At 41.4% G+C, this 23,812-nt stretch overlaps 1 protein-coding gene and 1 long non-coding RNA gene across 2 annotated transcripts in view; one reads left to right on the top strand and one right to left on the bottom strand.

Annotated features, from left to right (window-relative positions):
* The window catches only part of LOC130273183 (uncharacterized), a 205,036-nt gene extending 193,082 nt beyond the window's left edge, over positions 1-11,954 (top strand). The window contains exons 4-6 of the long non-coding RNA XR_008843899.1: positions 2,026-2,177; positions 10,453-10,502; positions 11,795-11,954. This is a non-coding gene — a long non-coding RNA (uncharacterized LOC130273183). The remainder of the gene's footprint in view (positions 1-2,025; positions 2,178-10,452; positions 10,503-11,794) is intronic.
* PTPRN2 (protein tyrosine phosphatase receptor type N2) overlaps positions 1-23,812 on the bottom strand; it is a 1,048,643-nt gene that overhangs the window by 313,668 nt on the left and 711,163 nt on the right. The window lies entirely within an intron of this gene.

Raw genomic sequence — 23,812 nt, 5'->3', positions numbered from 1 at the left:
CCAGAGGAAACTACTTACATCAATGTCCACACATATACACATGAATCTACCTTGACTTGAGAGGATATACCTGTATTACCTTATAGTGATGTCATTGGTCGCTTAAATCTAATATGGCATCCATTTCAAATGGCCTCCATATCAACTCTGCACCTAGTGTAGCCTCAAGCACTGAGCTCATAATGAAATAGATCATGTCTCACAAATGTAAGGCTCTATTCTCATTACTGTCATGGTTTCAGCTATAACGGAAACCCTAACAGCACTGCCAGACCGCTGAATGTGGTTCGTCAAGTTCTGCCATGGTGTCCATTACTTTGACAGGAAGACTAGCACTGCTTACTGACAGAACTACTAATGTAGGCTCCAAATGGAGCCTCTAGTGGATGTGTAAACCCAGCCTAAAATATTAAAAAGACAATGGTCCTCATTTACTAGGAGTGGAGTGTCGGTTTGTGTTTGACTTTTGCTTTTCCGACCTTTCTTTCTCTTGGTATTTACTAATCTGTCACACTTTTCCCAATCTTTTTAGTCGCAGGAAAAAAATCTGTTGCACAGTGTTTTTTGTCGCAGGGTTCATCTGTCACATGGTAACATCTGTCGCAGGGTTAATACTGTTGCACATTAAAATCTGGTGCATGCATAAATCTGTCGCAATGAAAACTGTCGCAGTGTGACAGATTTTTCAAGTAAAAACCGGGAAAAGAAAATAAAAATTATAATTTGTGAAAATATATCTGTATATAAATATATAACTGTGTGTATATATTTATATATATATATATATATATATATTTTTTTTTTATGATTCAACATTACTGAAACAATAGGCAAAAAAAAAACATGTGTTGGAAAGACTCATAGAAATGTGAAAATAAAGCAAAAACGTTGCTTAAAAAATAAATTGTGCAGAAAAAATAAAACAGAATCGCTTGAAAAAGATGAGGCAGGCAAAGGAGCAAACAGCCAGAGAACTTATTCCACTTTCTGAAACTTTATACATGCTTTAAAGGTGTATTCCGGGAATTATTATTTTTTGACTATGCTACAGGGGCTGTAAAGTTAGTGTAGTTCATAATATAATGTCTTTATCTGTGTGTGACGGTTTTCTCACAATTCTTATGTGATTTTCACCCCAATATTTATTTTTATCAGTATACAAAATGACTGTTGTCTCAGAGTTTTTTCAGCTTGCAATGCAGGCGAGACCTGACCTTACTAGTCAGCTGATGACAGGGAGCCTGTCTGCTTCAATGGGTGGAGAGATCGCTTGGTGGGAGAGAGATCAATCTGCAACTAATGCAGCAACTGTAGGCACCCTGATTGAAGACCACAGGTCTGCAGCTCATTTATGTTTCAATGGGTGGGGTAGCTGATGTGTGGGAAGGAGGAAGATGGTATCATGGGATTTGTAGGCAAACAAGAAAACTGAAAACAGGAAATACAAGTTCACAAAAAGCTAGCCACAGTATTATGATAATCTCACAACATAGCCATTTAGCTCCAAGACAAGCACAGATCCTTCCTAAGCATGTCCATTACTGTCTGCCAGGTACGTACTAAAATCACCTTATGCTGGATAACCCCTTTAAAGTGTAGGGTTTTCTTCCTAGAAAATTCACATGATTTTCGGAGTGGCTTTCAGAAAAGAAGAGTGATTTTGGATGAAATGTAGGGCACACTCCCCTTTTCCCTGAAAACAATGCCCATTTTGTAGTTTTTTTTTTTTTCATTCAGAGTGATTCAGATTCTGTCAATTTTTTTCTGCCGCACATTCTGTCGCATAATTTGGGCACAAAACTTGACAAAAAGAGTATTAATCCTGTTAGTAAATGAGGGCCAATGTTGTTTAAAAAAAACTCAATATATTGCTTAGATCAATATTGCAAGTAAATGAAGAAATTGTGTATTGTAATTTATCAGAGAAGAATTTCTCTATTTCCTCTTACCAGGCCACTTATCTCCCCCTTCCTAAACATTCATATATTGTGAAAAAAAACAACTCAGTTCCATTATGTTTTTAAGGTGTACTTGCAGCACACTGAGAGATTAGCTTACATGCTGCCCATACAAGTCTACAGAGTGGTGAGGACGGAGATGGGAAAATGAGTATGTGGAGAAACCAGAAGCCAAAAGTGACACAGAGAGACTGAAAACAGACAACACAAGAGCATACCGTGAGTATATGATCTCACCCCAGTGCTTGATTCATAGCTTAGACTGCTCAGTACTACTCTATAATGTGTGTGTGTGGGGGGCGGGGAGCACTATAAAGTAGTGCTGAGCAGTCTTCTCTGCTTCTTGGAGACCTCATAATGGATAGTTTGCACCCAGAAAATTGGAGAATGAAGCCTACACATGGGGGTGTCTGGTGTAACATGTCATATTCAAGATATATTTTAGCCAGAAACAGTGCTAATCACTAAGTACACACACAAAAGCGTATCTCCAAACACGCAACACTGAAACACATATGCTTTAAGAAAAAAACATTTTTTTGTTTTGTTTTGTTTTTTGTTAAATGTTCACAAAAGAGGCTTTCTGTATATTTTGTCTGAAAGGTCTCCTTGATACATATTTTTTGTACAAAAGAAAATGAGTTCTATATATAACCAATAAAGAAAATAAAATCTATGCCATTTAGTTATTTTTCTAACATTCACAGAATAACAGTAAATTGAAAAGGTTGACACATTTTTGGTTGCAGGTGTTCTTATTGTTAGTTACCCCAACAAGCTAAGGTTTCCTTTTAATCATTTCTTCCTTAGTACATAATAAGTAACTAGAAATAAAGTAAAACTTCTATTATTCCGTGCAAATAATGAAACCCTGGTGTACGCCTTACAACCTAAAGCCTTTGTGCCGTCTAAAAATCAATAGTCAGCTCGGCTGATTATCATCACTCATCTACAACAACAGGGGGAAAGGAACAGACATATACTATTTGGTGGGCCTACTGATTTTTGTACCTTACATTTATTCTGTTTTATGTGTCTTAATTTATATATGTAACTGCCATAATTCACACTTCAAACATACAATATAAATATAAAATATGCTGCCTTCATAATCTGCAAACTCATATTCACAAACTAAATGTTTCGAGGGGGACGTACAACCAATAAGAAATATATAAAGGTCTAAGGAGTTGTAAAAGGCCCAGGAGGGTAACGTAGGGGCCACATGGGATGGGCTCCTCTCCCCTGCCCCCACCCCCTCTTTTTCCATAGGTGTTATCTAAAGCACATAAAGGTTTTACAGATTAACTGGTCAGTATAGTAAGGCTTAATGAATATTTACCCATTTACGTTGGTGCTGAGCTTCTCTTGCAGGGCTGTTGCTGGGCAGATGTTAGCTGACTGCGGATTGGCTGCGAGTCTAGAAGCGGGAATCTTGGAAGGTATATATGACCAGGCATCGCTGTTGCTCGGGTCAGTCTGGCGAACCTGCGAAGAAAGAAGATTCGAGCTCCGTTCCTGCCGTGGCCAAGTCATGTCCCAGCCCGAGGATCCAGCCCCTGCCGGCGCTGTCAGCTCCGCTGTTAAAGAGCTCTTTTTGCGGTTGCTGGAGCGTGCGGCGGGGGCCGGAGGAGAAGAATGGCTTACCCGCTGTCTTGAAGATGCGCCCGGACCTTCGGTGGAAGAAGATCCCCGTCCTACCCGAGACGCCTTCGCAACCGAGACCCAAGACCGGAGGATTCGTCGACCGGAAATGGAGGAAGAGGAGGAGACACGTCACTTCGCCGCGCCGCAGACGTCATCGGGGCCGGAAGTTCCGTTACCCAGAAGATCCTCCAGAAACTCAAGTCGTTCCAAAAGAAGAAGACCGTCGCCATCGGAAGCCAGCTCCAGCCGGGCAGCGCCGAAGAGAGCTCCCGCCCCACCCGCCCAAGCATCAGGAGCAGCGTCACCCGATAGGAGGGACAGGTCCGCTTCGGCCACAGCTCCGGGGGCGTCGGGCGGTGAGTATAATACTGTTATACCCCATATTGAACCCCAGAGGGTTGCCGGGGGGGAGGGCTCCACTCCTGGGCAGGATATTTTCACGGGGTTGGCTGCGATTTTTAACATGTTCGCCGCTATGCCCCAGAGAGAGGATGGTCCTCTGTCTCAGGCTGTTCCAGCCTGGGTCAGACAATCTACGAACAATAGGTCGGTCTGCGGTGCTGTCCGGGAGGCGGCGGAGCCGCCTGGAGTACGGGATAATCGGTTGTCCGCGGCTCGCGCTCCCCGCCCGGACAGCGCCGCCGACAAGGAACAACCATCAGGTGATAACAGTGTTAATGCAGTTTCCTCTAATGTGGTCCCTGGGATTTGTATGAAAGAAGCCCTCACATGTGAGGTTTCACCTCTTGGCTTTCATCTCCTGCCAGCGGTGAAAGAAAAGATATGGCGGGGGGAGTACATAGATATGTTCTCCCTCCTACCATCTGCAAAAGAGCAAGTTTTTCATTCCACTGATAAGAAAAATGAGGAGGATAGAAAGCGCCCGGTACCTTTTAAAACATTTCATAACTGGGTCCAAGCATTCTGCATTTTTGCTGCAGTGATGGGGGAAAAGCACTCTCATCAGTGTACCGCCTTGTTTCAACATCTGGATATAGTTCTGGAGGCTTATAGAAATTTTGGCGGGTCTGCTTGGATTTCCTATGACGAAATGTTTAGACAGAAGTTGTCGGTACACCCTCAGGTAAGGTGGGGACAAAAAGACGTAGGCTTATGGCTCAATCTAATGCTTCCCCAGAGAAATCGCAGCTTGCCTGCCACGGTGCAAGGTAATTTTCGTAAAGGAGTGTGTTACGCATTCAATGAGGGACAGTGCAAGTGGCAGGCCAGCTGCAGATATAAGCATGAATGCTCGCATTGCACCGGTAATCACCCGGTCAGCAAGTGTTTCAAAAAAATTAATTCATCCACCCAACACATGCCGTCCAGCAGGGAGACGCTTTCCCGTAGCATCGACTCCGGTGAAGCTAATAAGCATGCTTCCTTATCTAAACAAGTACCCAAACACTCAGATGGCTAACTTACTTATTGAGGGTTTTTCCAAGGGGTTCTTTGTCCCGGGGTTTTCTGGTCAGGGTTGTGTATGGGTGGAGAACCTAAAATCCGTTGCACAATTTTCAGAGGTAGTGAGAGAGAAAATATACAAAGAAGTCTCTGTGGGCAGAGTGGAGGGTCCTTTTGATTCCCCCCCCCCTTCAGAGACTTCAGGTTATCTCCACTAGGCTTGGTCCCCAAAAAAGAGCCAGGGTCTTTTAGATTGATTCACCATTTATCGTACCCAGACAAGGGTTCATTGAATGATGAGGTTAATGGTAAGGACTTTACAGTAGAATATGCATCTTTTGATTCTGCTTTGGCCAAGTTGAGGGAAGCGGGCAATGGAGCTTGGTTGGCTAAGGCTGATATCAAATCTGCATTTAGACTGTTACCAGTGAGGGAGTCTGGTTACAACTCATTGGGTTTTCAGTTTGAAAATCAGTTTTATTTTGATAAGTCTCTGCCCATGGGGTTTTCTCTTTCTTGCTTTTATTTTGAAGCTTTTGCTTCATTCCTGAAATGGGTAGTTAGGGAAGAATGCCCAGTAGGTCACATGGTACACTACTTGGATGATTTTTTATTTTTGGGTTCCCAGTTTAGTTCTGATGTATTTAGATTGTTTGACACATTTATTGATATGTGTGGCAAGTTTGGCATCCCTTTAGCTCACGAGAAAACAGTTTTACCAGTTAAGGAATTGGTTTTCCTAGGTATTAAGATAAATAGTCTATTAATGAATTTTAGTTTACCACAGGATAAGGTTCAGGCAATGTTATTAAGTATTAGTAAGTTGATGGTTAGGAAAAAAGTTATGCTGAGAGAGCTCCAAAAAGTTTTAGGTATGTTTGTGTTTGCATCCAGAGTAATTCCGATGGGTAGGGTTTTCTCCAAAAGACTGTATATAGCGACTAGAGGTATCAAATCCCCTAAACATTACATTAGGCTGGATAGATCACTGAAGGATGATTTGTCCCTATGGGCTGAGTTTCTGGCTGATTTTAACGGGTCATCGGTGTGGCAGGAGGATTTTAAGGACCTAGAACGGCTAGGGGTTTATACGGATGCAGCTGGAGCCTTTGGGTTTGGGGCTTATTTTCAGGGACATTGGTGTGCTGAGCCCTGGCCAGCTCAATGGGTGGCGGCAGGGCTAAACACTAATATTGTCTTGTTGGAACTGTTCCCAGTGGTAGTTGCATTAGTGATTTGGGGTACGATATTTAGAAATAGACGTATCATCATAAATACGGATAATAAAGGTGTAGCATTTGCAATCAATTGTCTTTCATCAAGGTCTGACCCGGTCATTAAGGTTCTCAGGCATTTAGTATTACTGTGTCTTAAATTAAATGTGTGGGTTAAAGCTACTTATATAAGGGGCGAATCAAACATTATAGCTGATGCGCTGTCACGGGGTCAGTTTTGCAGGTTCCATCAGATTTGCCCAGATGCGGATATGGAGGGAGTACCTTGTCCACCACACCTTTGGAACCTGGTATGGGACTGATCCAGCATTTTGCACTAAAATCTATTTCTTCAAAAACCCATGCTGATTATAGTAAGTCATGGGACAAATGGTGTTCTTTCTGTGTTGCCAAGGGTTTATCCTTATCTCAGTCTGATGTTAATGGGTCTTTGTTATTCCTATCCGGGTTGTTATCAAAGAAGTTTTCTTATAGTCATCTATGTGGCATTTTAGCAGGCATAGCTTTCTTTCAGAAATGGCTGGGGATCCGCCCTATCAATTCCTTCTATCAGGTTAAACAGGTACTGAAAGGGTACCGTTTGGCGTTTAATAGCAAGGATCAGCGGAGGCCTATTAATTTCGTATTGCTGGAGCAGTTGGTCAATGCTTGTAGTTCGGTCTGCATGGATGAGTATGAAACATTATTGTTTCAGACCGCTTTTGTTTTGGCCTTCTTTGGTGCATTGAGATTAAATGAAATTACAGCTAAGAACAAATGGTCAGCATCACCGCTGGATCTTTCAGACATTAGTGTTACTGCAGTCAGTCTGATTATACACATTAAGAGGTCCAAAACGGATATATGAGGTCGGGGTAAACAGTTACAAATCACACGTTTGCCCAATAATCGCATGTGTCCAGTGGGTATGACGGAAAGGTTTTTATTGGCCCGCCCCCAAGGGTATACACCTTTTCTGATACATAGAGACGGCTCTGCCATGACCTGTTTCCAGTTCAGGTTTATTTTAAAAAAATGCTTAACACGCTTAGGGCTCCACAGGTTTAAGATATGCGCGCATTCATTTAGGATTGGCGCTGCAACCGAGGCTTCCATGGCCGGCCTTTCGGTTGACAATATTAAGTCCATCGGTAGGTGGAAATCTGATAGGTACAAGATTTACATCCGGCCTGAGCTGTTAATTAACTAATCTTTTCATTGCAGAGAAGCCTGTCAGAATAATATGGATAATGGGGCAATCCTTCATTTATTGGGCGGAAAAACGTGCAGCAGTTAGACCCTACAGCCTGAATCTGGGTTTCCCTAGTGATAAGGTTTGTGTATTCTGGGATGGTGTTAGAGGTTTAAGATGGGATGACTTATTTGACTGCTGCACCAATAAAGCTGGCTTTTGGCCGCCCCCTGATGTAATTATAATTCATGCCGGTGGCAATGATATTGGCAAATGTAACACCTCCTTGTTGTTTCAAAAACGTAAACAGGTTAGCTTTGCAATCCACGATTTGTTCCCAGCTGCAGTGTTAGTATTTTCAGAAATAATTCCCCGGCTATCCTGGTCTACCAGGAGGGCAAAGTTTTTAGACCGCATACGGAAACGCCTGAACAGAGGTATGGAAAAGTTTTTAAAGACTGTAGGCGGTTTTTCTTACAGGCACAGGGAACTGGAAGGGTTCGTAGTGGGCCTTTTTAGGGATGATGGAGTTCATCTCTCTGAGATCGGGGTGGACATTTTTAATGTCGGTTTGCAGAACATTATAGACTTGGCCACGGCTGTGGGTGATGCACGCCTGTGATCAGGCTTGCCTGTGGGGGTCACCCAGAATGTTCTGGGTGGACAGCTGGTGGTTATTTAAAATTGGTGAGTTCATTACAGTCTATGGAGTTTATTAGTTTATATAAATTTATGGTTTAATGGAATTTTATTTAATCAATTATTTAATAAATTATTTATTTATTTAATATTTATTCCATTCAATAAACGGCCGTGGCCTTTATTTCCCAAATGGTTGTTGTCGTTATTTAGGGAGGGTGTTCGGTCGGGTGGGGGCGGTGTGAGGGGTCCCTATCCCATGTAAAAGGCCCAGGAGGGTAATGTAGGGGCCACATGGGATGGGCTCCTCTCCCCTGCCCCCACCCCCTCTTTTTCCATAGGTGTTATCTAAAGCACATAAAGGTTTTACAGATTAACCGGTCAGTATAGTAAGGGTTAATGAATATTTACCCATTTACGTTGGTGCTGAGCTTCTCTTGCAGGGCTGTTGCTGGGCAGATGTTAGCTGACTGCGGATTGGCTGCGAGTCTAGAAGCGGGAATCTTGGAAGGTATATATGACCAGGCATCGCTGTTGCTCGGGTCAGTCCGGCGAACCTGCGAAGAAAGAAGATTCGAGCTCCCCCACCCCCCCTCCCCTTGTCACGGCCGTTGTTGATGGATGCCACCGGTTCAGGTGGGCAGCTGTGTTAGTTGGTTATTGAAAGGGGGTCACCCAGAATGTTCTGGGTGGACAGCTGGTGGTTATTTAAAATTGGTGAGTTCATTACAGTCTATGGAGTTTATTAGTTTATATAAATTTATGGTTTAATGGAATTTTATTTAATTAATTATTTAATAAATTATTTATTTATTTAATATTTATTCCATTCAATAAACGGCCGTGGCCTTTATTTCCCAAATGGTTGTTGTCGTTATTTAGGGAGGGTGTTCGGTCGGGTGGGGGCGGTGTGAGGGTAACTCCATGTAACTACACGGAACAAGCAGCGTAGTAGGATGTATACAAACATACTGTATATATGTACAGTGACCCCCCGACCCACGATGGCCCAGACATACGATCAATTCAACATACGATGACCTCTCAGAGGCCATCGCATGTTGAAGGCAGCATCAACATACGATGCTTTTGTATGTCGGGGCCATCGCATAAACGGCTATCCGGCAGAGCAGACTGCTTCAGCTGCCACCGGATAGCCATTTACGGTGCCCCGTGTGGTCCGCTGATGATCACTTACCTGTCCTCGGGGCTCCGGCACGTCCTCTTCGGGATCCTCTGCATCGTCGGCGCTCTCCATCGTCGTCATCACGTTGCTGCGCACGCCGTCCCGTCATCCAATAGGAGCGGAGTGCGTAGCGATGTGATGGTGGCGACGGAGAGCGAGGATGCCGGGGAAGCAGAGGCCTTGCCGGAGCGTCGGGGACACCCCAGGGCGCGGCGAAAGCGATGGATGGCGACATCCAGGGCAGCGGTGTCGGTCCGGAGCGGCGGGGACAGGTGAGAACAACTTCCTCTACCAGTGGTCTTCAACCTGCAGACCTCCAGATGTGGCAAAACTACAACTCCCAGCATGCCCGGACAGCCGTTGGCTGTCCGGGCAAGCTGGGTGTTGTAGTTTTGCAACATCTGGAGGTCCGCAGGTTGTTGACCACTGTCCTATACTTTACATTGCACGGATCCCTCAACATACGATGGTTTCAACAAACGATGGTCCATTTGCAACGGATTACCATCGTATGTTGAGGGACCACTGTACTGGTATTGTATAAGGGCATCATAAAAGTTAAGTAAAATAATACTTTTTTACTGTTTGCTAGGAACATTGGTTTAGAGGGAATGGTTAACAGAAAATATATCTCTTTAAACCATTAGAATAGGTTTTAATTATAATTTTGTAATTTTTTATGCTATTTATTTTCCTACTGTTTATAACAATCAGTAAAAAACCTGAAGTATTCCAGTTAGCACACAAGCCCCTGAAGCACACTTAATAGACTGACATTTTTGTTTCCACAGCTCACATGTCAGCTTTGCTGAGTAGAATGGGACAGGGTCAGCAGGGTAACCTCATTTCCATTAGACGATGGGTGATTTAATGACAGCACTATTATACTGTAGGAGATTTAGATAAGGCAGGGTAGCAGCACTATACACACATATACATCTTAGTTGGCAATTCTCCTGTCACTTCCTGCTCTATGGGGGAGAGGGTTGTAGTCTTCTTGGATTATTTTTCATACTAGAGTATATGCGTATCACTGAACCATAAATCCATATAGATACTGAGATTGGACAATGTCAGAAAATGTCATGTTTCACATAAAGTATACATAACCTGCTGTATTGTTTCTATAGACAATACATGATTAATGTGTGTTCAAGATGGCTGGGCCTGGGAATTTTTAAAATATCAAAGATAGTATTATCTGCCTTCTAGATGACTGAAGCCAGGGCAGATTATCCACATTGAAGAAGTTCTTCTATAAAGTACAGTAAGATTTAAATTACTACAAGCAAACTCAATGAAGTCAGTCTACTACACTCATTGCTGTTCAGTGCCTTTAAAGGGGTACTCCCGTGGAAACCTTTTTTTTTTTTTTTAAATCAACTGGTGGCAGAAAGTTAAACAGATTTGTAAATCACTTCAATTAAAAAAATCTTAATCCTTCCAGTACTTTTTAGGGGCTGTATACTAAAGAGAAATACAAAAAAGAAATGGATTTCCTGTGATGTCCTGACCACAGTGCTCTCTGCTGACCTCTGCTGTCCATTTTAGGAACTGTCCAGAACAGGAGAAAATCCCCATAGCAAACATATGCTGCTCTGGACAGTTCCTAAAATGGACAGCAGAGGTCAGCAGAGAGCACTGTGGTCAGGACATCACAGGAAATGCATTTCTTTTTTTATATTTCTCTTTATATACAGCCCCTAAAAAGTACTGGAAGGATTAAGATTTTTAAAAAGAAGTGATTTACAAATCTGTTTAACTTTCTGGCACCAGTTGATTTAAAAAAATAAAAAATAAAAAAGTTTTCCACGGGAGTACCCCTTTAAGTCCCAATAATATTTATATGTGGAGTTTTCATTACCCTGTACCACACATTGCACATTCCCTATACTGCAGTATTTACTGTTTAAAATAAAAATAAAAAACTATAGTCATGACTTAAAAAAAATACAAAAACTATATTATTTCTCTTCTAAAAACTTAAAGCTAATGATTATTAAAAAGGTTAATACCAGAAATTGTTTACCATGTCATAGATGCATGTCAAAAGTTTTCATCGGTGGAGTCAGGGTGCTGAGACATTCATGATCGTATTAACCAATGGGGAGAAATATGAAGCTGAGCTCTGTTTCTCCCTGCTCTCTCACACTCACCGAAGATGGGCTCCATAGACTTTCTACAAAGCCTATCGTCAGTGAGCTTACACTTGTTTGAATCCCATTTCTGTCTAGTGCAGAGAGCGGTGCCATGATGGAGTGCCACCATGATGAAAGGCGATAATTCTGTATATTCAGGATAATGAGAACAGCAAATTCTTAACAATTGTCTCATGAAGCTTACTTCTGCCTTATAATAACGTAAGCCATATTCTGTCACTATGTTTTAGCTCAAAGTCAAAGTAGTGCAAGGTTGTTTGTGTCTTGATAGGAGACACCATCCAACCACTTGTGTGAATTAAGGCATTAACAACACCAAGGAACATTTCATCAACAGCTCCAGTTGACACATTTTCTCCTGTGTTATGTTTCATTCTATGTTCTCTCTTCTTTAGTTGAGAAGAAGATATTATAGCATCTGCTGAGAGTTCCACTGTAAGAAATGTACCGAGGGCCTAGAGGATTAATTGTGCCTTCAACCAGGTTACTGCACACTCTAAAAGGTGACCACATGTCACTAGGGAGTATGCACCTGAGTTCACATAGCTGAGCATCTGTGCAAATCTCTTGTTACCTTCAGTAACAGGGAACACTGAAGATTTCTCACAATAAATGACATTTCTGCCAGAAGTGTTGCTTGTAATTTTTGTCAGTAATAAAAAAAAACAAGGTCATAAAAGAAATAGCAGTCACATACAGTCCCTGGTGTCTGAGAGGCATTAAAGACTATACATGGCACATGGCAGATTAGGGGCCCAATTGCATATTTTGCATTGGGGCCTAGAAGCTTTAAGTTTAACTCGCCACTAACATAAGGTGGCGTCTGTCTTATAAGTCAATAATGATGCTAAAGACTATGAGATCAACCCAATCAATGAGATCTACCCTCAACCTACCCCCTCTTTACAGCATTGAATGAAAACAGAGAAAAACCCAACACCTTGTTAAAAAAAAATTATAAATCTTACTTTATTGAAGACTAGCTGAGTACACGGCGTTGCCCGGTTTTTCCTTCCAAACCTTGTTGTGGAGGAAAATCAACAGAGGAAGCTTTTGACTTCATATCCCGTCCTCATATATTGTTGTCATATCCCAACCCCTTATCTCGTCCTCATATCCCGACCTCCTATCCCGACCTCCTATCCCGACTTCCTATCCCGTCCTCCTATCCCATCCTCCTATCCTGTCCTCCTATCCCGTCCTCATATCCCATCCTCCTATCTCGACCTCCTATCTCAATCTCCTATCCCGACCTCCTATCCCGTCCTCCTATCCCGACCTCCTATCCCATCCTCCTATCCCGTGCTCCTACTCCGTCCTCCTATCCCGTCCTCCTAGCGCGACCTCCTATCCCGCCCTCCTATCTCGACCTCCTATCCCGTCCTCCTATCCCGACCTCCTATCCCGACCTCCTATCTCGACCTCATATCCCAACCTCCTATCCCGTCCTCCTATCCCGTTCTCCTATTCCATCCTCCTATCCCGACCTCCTATCCCATCCTCCTATCCCGTCCTCCTATCCCGACCTCCTATCCCGACCTCCTATCCCGACCTCCTATCGCGACCTCCTATCCCGCCCTCCTATCTCGACCTCTTATCCCAATCTCCTATCCCGACCTCCTATCCCAACCTCATATCCCGACCTCATATCCCTTCCTCATATGTCGACCCGTAATATGTGTACCAGGTATTGAAATATCTCCAGCCATACAGAAGTTATATGGGAACATACATTTCCCATTGATTTGCATGGGACTTTAAACAAAAACCCCGACCCTCACAAATATGGGGTAGTTAAGGGTTAAATTAACGATCCTATATTTTAAGTGGACATATAAGTAACATGTGACTAAGTATTATCGAAATATCTCCAGCCATTTGGAAGCTATGCAGTAACATATATTTCCCATAGACTTGTATGAGACTTTAAACAAAAACCCCGACCCTGGCAAATGGGGGTGAGTAAGGGATAAATCACCTAGCCTATGTTTGTTGTTGACATATAAGTAACATGTGTGCCAAGTTTCATGTTAATATCTTTAGCCGTTTGGACGTGATGCTGGAACATACACACACACACACACACACATACATACATACATACATACACACATACATACATACATACATACACACATACATACATACATACATACACACATACATACATACATACATACACACACACACATACATACATACATACACACATACATACACACATACATACACACATACATACATACATACACACACACACATTGGCCCTAATTTACTATTGCAAACCTGATGTGTTTTGCCGGGTTGTGCGCCAGATTCTGTTGCATTGCGCCAGATTTCGTGCCAGAATTTGTGCCAGAATTTAAAAAAAAACCCGACTAACTCTCCGTTTTGCTTAGAAAACCCGAAAAAGAGGCGTGGCCACCAGGAAAATGGGCGTGGTCTCCAAAAAGGGGGCGTGTTCCCGACATTTTCACAAAAACCCAACATATTTACTAAGGTTTCCACATAAAATGTGATGGATTTGAGCTGAGGAAAACCCGACAGATCAGAGCATGTGTAAAAAAAGGAAAGTGTAGGGAAAGTGGGAAATGTAGGGAAACCTTAGTAAATATCATGGAAAATAAATTGTAGGGAATTAAAACCCACAAAGAAACCTACACAACACTCTTAGTAAATGAGGGCCAGTGAGTATCGTTAAAACTTGTCAAAATAATGGTGAACAAGTACTGTCTGGAATGAATGTTTATAAGATACCAGAATAAAGAGCTGGCACAATCAAAATATACAACGTGGGCCATACTCCATCCAAAAAAACACTGACATATAGTAGTAGTATTAAGAGCAGAAGTGTGTACACCATGGGGGAGATTTATCAAAACCTGTGCAGAGGAAGAGTGGTGCAGTTGCCCATAGCAACCAATCAGATTGCTTCTTTCATTTTCCACAGGCCTCTAAAGAGGCCTGTGGAAAATGAAAGAAGCGATCTGATTGGTTGCTATGGGCAACTGCACCACTCTTCCTCTGCACAGGTTTTGATAAATCTCCCCCCATAAGTGCACTCACCAATTGTGCAGGTCTTTGTGCGTTATTGACTACTTACAAAGCGGAATACATAAGACAGCAGGGGTGTACAGACAAAGGCATTTGTTTGTACACTTTCGCTGTCCTATGTCTATTTTCTTCTATTGTCTGCATTGGGGATCTTGTTTGCCAAGCCTGCCCCATGATTTGCTTTAATTATCACATGTGAAGTAGAGAGGACCACGTATACCAAAATGCACATGCCAGGACCGGAGCGGTGCAAGACAACCTAGGACCGTTATGTATTCCATAAGTGCAAAAGAAGAGGAGGAAGCAAATGCATAAACGTTCTGGAGGAACAAAAATACAAACAATGTCAAAATTTGAAATTTTTAAAATCACAGATAAAGAAACCAAACATCTTTGGCCTTAGTCTACCAATGTTCTAAAATGCACAAATGTGAACACGTTTGTTAGAACTGTATTTTAGCCTTTTTTAATGAGTAGATTTTTACCAAGGTTTTCATTATATGCCTTCGTGACTGAGGACAACAGCTACTTGCAGAGCGTACTAGCGGTAAGCTCTCTTTTGTATTATGTTCTCTGTTCAAAGACAGTAGTTGTAATCTAGAACCCTAATTAATATTTAACAATATCATCCTTGATTGTTTTTACCTTTTGGTTTATATTTAGTGTTGAAACACATCTCCTGGTACTTTGTGGAAACGGTCAACAAGCTGCTATTGATGGATACATTATTCTTACCATACTTTAGAGCTGTGTGTCTGTAAAAGTGTCCTGATGTAAATCGGCCGAGGGTCTGATATGCTCATTATCACATTAATAACTTTTGCAGTTTGTCTCATTAACACATGAAAACCCAACGCAAATACAATGTATTCATATGGAAATCAAACTATTCAGAGCTCTATGTATTAAGGACCATCAGTTATTCATGTGTTAGAAACTAGGCTTCCCTGTGTATTCATACAAGTCACAGAATAAAAATAAAGTTATAATAAATTCTGTCAGCAACACCTAGACCCCCGACTGACAGTCTCTGGTAGTAATATATATATGTAATGTTTTACAATATATTTTAATATTTCATGTTCTTCTGTGGAGTGTCCCTACTTAGTCGTAGTGCTGAGACCCAAGTATTCATGTGTATCATGGGACTCCAGTAACATGGCAAACAATTTGAAATTATATAAATGACAAGGCTGGATACCAATATAAAATACCAAACACAATGTAGGATATAAAGGGGGTGGGGATGATACCCCAGGTCCAATCTGGACCACTCACTCAGATCCCACCAGGCTTATGGGCATTCTTGCTAGATGGCCACAATATTACTGGATAGTACATTTTCTCTCCATTGTGGTCAGAGCAGCAGCCTGCCCTCTGCATCTGCCCTCCAGTGATAGTCATTAAAACAGACAGATTTTAAAATCACATTTTTATTTAAAAAACAAATGTTTGTTTTAAAGGGTACCTCTCATCAAAAAAAGTTTGATATATTATAGATTAATGTATGCAGAGTAACTTTACAATTGCATTTTATAAAAAAAATATGCTTCTTTCTATTTAATTTTCCACTTTGAAGAAATGACCACTAGGGGTCTCCCCACCAGTACTGGCAGCAAGCATTTCAGACTCATGCTGGAGTCCTAAACACTACGAGCTGCCAGTCTGCTTTGTTCACAAAGGAGAACACTCAGAGCTGCCAGCCTGCTTTGTTCACAGCCTGTTTGGCTGTGAACAAAGCAGGCTGGCAGCTCTGAGTGTTTAGGACTCCAGCATGAGTCAGAAATGCTTGCTGACAGGACTGATCGGGAAAAATACAATAGAAAGAAGCATATTTTTCATTAACATGCTATTGGAAAGTTATTCAACATTCATCAATCTAAAATATATCAAAAATTTATTTGATGAGCGGTACCCTTTAATTTTGTGTTGTTTTCTTTGCATGCACCATGACTACTGAGCCTCAGAATAGTCTGCGGCTTCCTGTTCTGTGGAGATCACATCTGCACAGATCACAGAGTATACCTACAACAATCTCCTATAGTAGTCAGTAAGTTGTCACCAGACTACAGGTTCCTATGGTCCATAATGTTGCTCTCTGTTGAAAAAGAAAAGCAGCAGCTCAGGTAAGATAGTGACCCCCATATTGCAACAGTACTATTTTTGTTTATACCCATGGCCCAACCATGCATCAAATCTTGTACATCTAGAACTTCAGCCTCCATAGATTCTGACATCAGGCAAAAGGTTAGAAAAATATATAAGTAAAAAAAAAAAAAAACCTTCGGCATGAATTACTGTATGCAGAACTATCTCCCAAAAACTCTCCCATGATTAATGCAGAGACAAGCGAGGTTAAAACTGTCATTGTTACATAAAGCTTATAAACCACAAGCTCTGGTTATTAAATGCTTAAATGAATTGCGCTCCTATTTCAATGCAATTACTGCACATTAGCAAAAATAAATTTACTTTCTGATACGGGCAAATAACTCTGCCCCATCATTTCTAATTAAGTGCCACATCTAATATTCCTCTCTGGTATACTGGCTTTCTAATTCCAGTGAAGCCCATGTCCTTGTAGGGAGATACAAGGCTGCCGTTGTGTCTGGTGAACAAAAAAAATCAAAGCCAACAAATTCTTGTAAATGTGTTTTTGGGCAATTTACAGCACATATTTATTGGCCTGTCCATACATACCTATATAGTACTATATATGTATGTTTTAATGACTATTACTGGAGGGCAGATATCCTGTCCTCATATTCCATCCCTATATCCTGTTCCCCTATCACGACCTCATATCATGTCTTCATATCCCTATCCTCATATCTGTCCTCATATCCCGTCCCCATATCCGACCTCATATCCAGACCTCATATCCCTTCCCTGTATCCGGTCCCCATGTCCTGTCTCCATATCCCGACCTCATTTCTTGACCTCATTTCCTGACCTCAGATCCCGTCCTCATATCTAATTCTCATATCCTGTCCTCAGGTGGGGCTGAGTTGTGATGAAGATATTGTAAACTGAAAAATAAAGGGCTGTGGCTTAAAGGGTGGGCGTGTATTTTCAACCTGGGGCATGGAATGCGAGGAGGGTGTGGCTTGCCAGCCGGACTGACACATTCATCAGGAGATGCAGAGCGGAGCCTTTGGAGTAAGGTACTAGAAGTCCTATATACTTGCATGGGGTAGGTTAGGGTTAATTTAACTATTATATATTTTTATTTGACATATAAGTAACATGTGACCAAGTATTATTGAAATATCTCACGCAGTACAGAAGTTATGCTATAACATACATTTCCCATAGATTTACACCGGACTTTAAACAAAAACCTTGATTGAAATATCTCCAGCTGTTTGGAAGTTATGTAGTAACATATATTTCCCATAGACTTGTATGGGACTTTAAACAAAAACCCTGACTCTCGCAAATGAGAGTGGGTAAGGGTTAAATTACCTATCCTATGTTTGTTGTTGACATATAAGTAACATGTTTACCAAGTTTCATGTTAATATATTCCCTTTGTGTGTATTGGAACTAAACCAAAAAAGGGAGTACAAAAAAGCAAATGTCACACCAAACTTCAAAAATGGGCTGGACAAAATTATTTTAAACTTAATATTTGGTTGCACACCCTTTGGAAAAAATAACTGAAATCAGTTGCTTCCTATAACCATCAATAAGCTTCTTACACCTCTCAGCCGGAATGTTGGACCACTCTTCCTATGCAAACTGCTCCAGGTCTCTCTTACTGGAAGGAAGCCTTTTCCCAAAAGCAATTTTAAGATATCTCCACATGTGTTCAATTCTCCAGCGCTTTGTTGCCATCGTTTCTGGGTGCTTTTTGATGTATGTTTGGGGTCATTGTCCTGCTGGAAGACCCAAGATCTCAGATACAAACCAAGCTTTCTGACACTGGGCTGTACAGTGCGACCCAAAATCCATTGGTAATCCTCAGATTTCATGACGCCTCGCACACATTCAAGGCACCCAGTGCCAGAGGCAGCAAAACAACCCCAAAACATCATTGAACCTCCACCATATTTCACTGTAGGTACTGTGTTCTTTTCTTTGCAGGCCTCATTCTGTTTTTAGTAAACAGTAGAATGATGTGCTTTACCAAAAAGCTCTATCTTGGTCTCATCTGTCCACAAGACGTTTTCCCAGAAGGATTTTGCCTTACTCAAGTTCATTTTGGCAAAATGTAGTCTTGCTTTTTATGTCTCTGTGTCAGCAGTGGGGTCCTCCTGGGTCTCCTGCCACAGCATTTCATTTCATTTAAATGTCGACGGATAGTTTGTGCTGACACTGATGCTTCCTGAGCATCTTTGTATCTTTGGAACTTGTTTGGGGCTGCTTATCCACCATCCGGACTATCCTGCGTTAACACCTTTCAGTAATTTTTCTCTTCCGTCCACGCTCAGGGAGATTAGCTACAGTGCCATGGGTTGCAAACTTCTCGATAATGTTGCACACTGTGGACAAAGGAAAATCTGGATCTCTGGAGATGGATTTGTAACCTTGAGATTGTTGATACTTTTCCAAAATGTTGGTTCTCAAGTCCTCAGACAGTTCTCTTCTCCTCTTTCTGTTGTCCATGCTTAGTGTGGCATACACAGACACGCAATGCAAAGACTAAGTGAACTTCTCTCCTTTTTATCTGCTTTCATGTGTGATTTTTAGATTGCTCACACCTGTTACTTGGCCCAGGTGAGTTTAAAGGAGCATCACATGCTTAAAACAATCTTATTTATCCACAATTTTAAAAGGGCGCCAATAATTTTGTCCAGCCCATGTTAGGAGTTTGGTGTAACATTATGCCCAATTTGCTTTTTTGCCTCCATTTTTTGGCTTAGTTCCAATACACACAAAGGGAATAAACATGTGTATAGCAAAACATCAATTATTGTAATCCTTTTATGTGAGAAATACTTCATTTTCGTGAAAAATTTCAGGGGTGCCAACATTTACGCCAATGACTGTACATACTTGCACACATTGGGAAAAAATGTACAAAACCTGTGCAAAAGAAGAGTGGTGCAGTTGCCCATTGCAACCAGATTGCTTCTTTGATTTTTAAAGAAGCCTGGGAAAAATATAAGAAGCAATCAGATTGGTTGCTATAGACAACTGTCAACTTTTTCTCTGCACTAGTTTTGATAAAGCTCCCTCACTGAGCTATATATATATATATATATATATATATATATAGATACTCTAGTGAAAATTCCACTCACGCTACATGGTCAACATACAGTAAGAAGTTCTCCAAACAAAAAACACCATAAGCAAATCTGAGTGCTAGTCTACATGTACAAAACATAAAATACCAAATGAACAAAGAAAATAGCATATATCAGACAGAACCTTACAAAAATTTTGGGAAGTTATTATAAAACTTATTTTTGTTAATCAGGAAACAAGGCAGCTACAAAAAAAAAAGCTTAAAACCATTAAATGGGCACTGTAATTTGCAAAAACTTTTTATATGACCAAAAAATGTGTATCACAGTATTTTTGTAAGTTATGGCGGTTCCACGGTATTTAACAGTATTTCCCCCCTCCCTCCATCATGTGACCCATGGGCGCTGCTTCTCTAACTCCCCCCCCCCTCCGGTTTATCAGCCCAGCACAGCGCTGTCCCCCACATAGGGGAACTAATCATGTTACCCGCATGCACTGCTCTCCTCGTCCTCCTGTGAGTTCCGGGCCACCGGCGCTGGAAATCTGTACTGTATTACATATTCCTGTGCCTGGGCTGCGAAAATAAACAAAATAAACTTTAACTCACCTTCCTATGTTCCCCCATTGTTCTGGTAACAGACTCACACTGGTGATGGGAACGTCACAGAGCCGTCAGCCTATCACCAGCCGCAGTGATGTCCCGCCTCGGTCGATGATAGGCTGAGCGCACTGCCATGTAAGGAGCCGGCCGGCTTCTTACATGACAGTGCGCTCAGCCTATCACCGGCCGAGGTGGGACATTGCTGCGGCCGGTCATAGGCTGACGGCTCTGTGATGTTCCCATCCCCAGCGTGAGGCCATTACCGGAACAACAGGGGAACGTAGGAAGGTAAGTTAAAGTTTATTTTGTTTATTTTTGCAGCCCGGGCACAAGGAATATGTAGTACAGTACAGAGTTCCAGCGCCGGCGGCCCGCAACTCACAGGAGGACGAAGAGAGCGGCACTTGCAGGTGACATATGATTAGTTCCCCGATGTGGGGGACAGTGCAGTGCTGGGCTGATCATTCATGGGGGGGGGGAAGAGATGCAGAACAGCGCCTGCGGGTCACTTATGATTAGTTCCCCGATGTGGGGACAGCCCGCTGCGGCTGATAATTCATTCATTCGGGGGGGGGGGGGGGGGGCCCAACCGGTATTGCGGTATGGGAAAAATTCATATTGTACAGGAAAACAAATTTTGGTATTCGGTATGAACCAGTATACCGCCCAGCACTAATGTAGATAATAACACTGTATGTATATTTGAAATATACATTGGATACAAAATGTGTAAATATTTGGGTGAACTAATGGTCCATAGTTCATATTACTAGGGGTCCATCCACTGTCCAGAACACTGTCTTGTCCCTATAACTATTGCCTGTATGTCTCGGCTGGGAAATGCAGGGCTCTGTGTAGACTCACAGCTTGTTAATCAGCCTGCTGTGTGAGCCAGAGGCATGTCACAGAGCCTCAGTGCACAGAGCAACCAGTTGCCAGCTCTGAGAAATGAAGGAGGAAGTTTCCACATGAATTATAAGGGCAGACAAGGGAACGCCCCCTCCTCCTAAGTGAAATGTATGCAATGTGAGCAAAATAAACAAGGGATTAGGATTATAAAAGAATAGAAAACAGGATTAAAGGACATGATCATCAGCATCAGTTAAAGAGTAAGCCTGGAGCTGTTGTTTTTTTGTTTTTTTTTTAATTCATGACTGGTACACTTTAAGAAAAAAAATGACCCTCAGTTTCATGTACAATGGCTCTCACACACTGATCTAATTGCATGGAGACAGACTGACAGAGACAGAGCACATGTGCAACATCTCGATGATGGACACATACTGTTCTTATCCAATATGTTGTCTAAGATGTGTAGGTGTGCAGCCTAGGATGCCAGAATATTCTTGCTAGAACATGCTGTTCCCTGCTCCTATGGACACAAATTAAGCTGGGTGGGCAGCATATAGGCATGGTCAGCTGACCTGAATCTGTCACTCAGTTGCATACAGTGCGAGTGCCATTCAAGGTTAATATTCTTCACAATGTGGGATCACAATATACAAACAGAGAGATAAAGAGACATCTATATAACAGCACTATAAAGTACTGGGGCCAGTTTGTGTGGTAGTTTGAAGGTGACACTATGAGCTTTTATTATCTAGACTTTTGCAGATAACCATGATATTATTGATATTTATAAATAAGGGTAAATAAGTGTTATCTGTACAAGATACAAGATTCAGTAGTCTAATAGTTTATAAATTATAAGTCTCATAAACTATTAGACTATTGATCTACCACATCTACCACAATAATAATCCAGAGATTAAAGTAGTGAGCGAATTCTAACATGTATCTTAGTTACTATTAGTCCTACACATATTTTTAAGCCACTTACTGACACATTAAAAGGCGGTTTCTGATTTTGTGATTTTTTTTGTTTTGTTTTTATTTCTTAGTTATATGTGTTTTATGTATTAATAGGGGTTTATAATTATAGCTGTGATTTCACACTGAACAGTACATACTAATGTAATTACAAACAAATATATAAATGCCTTTTGTGTGTATTTCATTCCACTCTCGACAGTGAGATGCTACTGCACCCTATCAATTCATTTTAAGTATCGCAGAAGCAGAATTCTTTCAGTCGAGCCAATTATTTTTCCCTGGAATAGAAATGAGTTCTTAAACCTTCCCAATAAACAAATCTCTAAATGATGTCTATATTTTGTGACTTTTTTTTAGGCAGTGCGCTTTTTGTTTGTTCCCTTTTCTTACTGTAGTGATGTTGTTATTATTAGCATTTCTCATGATTTGCACAGTATTGTGGCATTTGACATACTGTCTTGCTGTTGCTTCATTAGGCTTAGCAACATCTTATTCAATGGAAGATAATAGTTTTAGAGGAATCATGCATTATTTCTTTTCTGTTTTTGAAAGTAACATAACAATGATAATAAGAAAAAATGTATCATACCAAAACTTTTATTAGAAAGTAAACTAACTGCAAGATGAAAAAATATTTATAGACATGACTTATAGATTAGACCTGGTGACAACAATAATGACCGCAAATTTCCACCTCCATTCATAGGCTAGGGGGTGTATTTGGGACAACTGCAGTTATTGGCTAGGAGTCTGTGACTAGATTTTACTGGATGATTTGGGATTAAATTTTGCTTTTTGCTGTACAGCTATGCAATGCAATGCAAGTCACGTGTTGGCAAAAATTAACCCTTTGCATGCTGGAGAACTCAGTGTATGTAGAAAGTCACACATGCAATATAGAAAATGCAGGTACTTAGTCCTGAAATACACACTTTACTGTCCAGAAACCTTATAATCCCTGAACCACCTAAGTTCAGTATAGCAGCCGGTACAGCTCACGCTGGGCCACCACACTTACACAGGGTGAACAAACAACTTTGAGCCCTTGGTTGAGCCATTGGTGGGATTTGAAGCCCACCCATATGTCCCTATTGTATTAAAAAAAACTGAGATATGTCTTGCCTTGAAATAACACAGAGTCCTGAATTTCTCTGACTTGTAGATCAGATCTGGTGACACCAACGTGACTGAAAATGTTTATAACTGGCACATACCGCTAAAAACTATGTCCACACTTGAGCTATTTAATACCTTTTCAGATATTCCTGTTACAGTGCACATAGAGAACCATCTACAAGGAATTGGCAATAGCAGAATCCACATGGGAAACCTGATTAACTTTTGTTATTTTGAGTCATGCAGATTTGAAGTCAGGTCTTATTTCTGCCTAAAGTTTATTTCAAGTAGAATTAACGTAGGTTTATATGAGAAACAGTTTATCAGTCATCAATTATCTAACTACAAACAATGTCTCTTTTGCTGGAGGATCAAGTACAACAATATGCTACATAAGTAATCCATTGGTATCAACGGGCACAGTGTAATACTTAATTTCTCTTGCGGTGGTGTTTGAGCTGAGAAATTTGGAATATTTCAGGCTTTAGGGTCCCAGCAGCAGAACATCCAATGATAAAATAGCAAATGTCAGAGATAAAATAGCAAAAGCCATAGATCCCAAGTCATTGATGGTCATAGAATGAGTCATCAGGTGGATGGGGAGTGGGCATCCCTC

Source organism: Hyla sarda, chromosome 5, assembly GCF_029499605.1.
Source record: "Hyla sarda isolate aHylSar1 chromosome 5, aHylSar1.hap1, whole genome shotgun sequence".
In the NCBI taxonomy this organism is placed as follows: domain Eukaryota; kingdom Metazoa; phylum Chordata; class Amphibia; order Anura; family Hylidae; genus Hyla; species Hyla sarda.
Note: the sequence above shows the minus strand (reverse complement) of the source record. Positions and strands in the feature narration are given on the sequence as shown.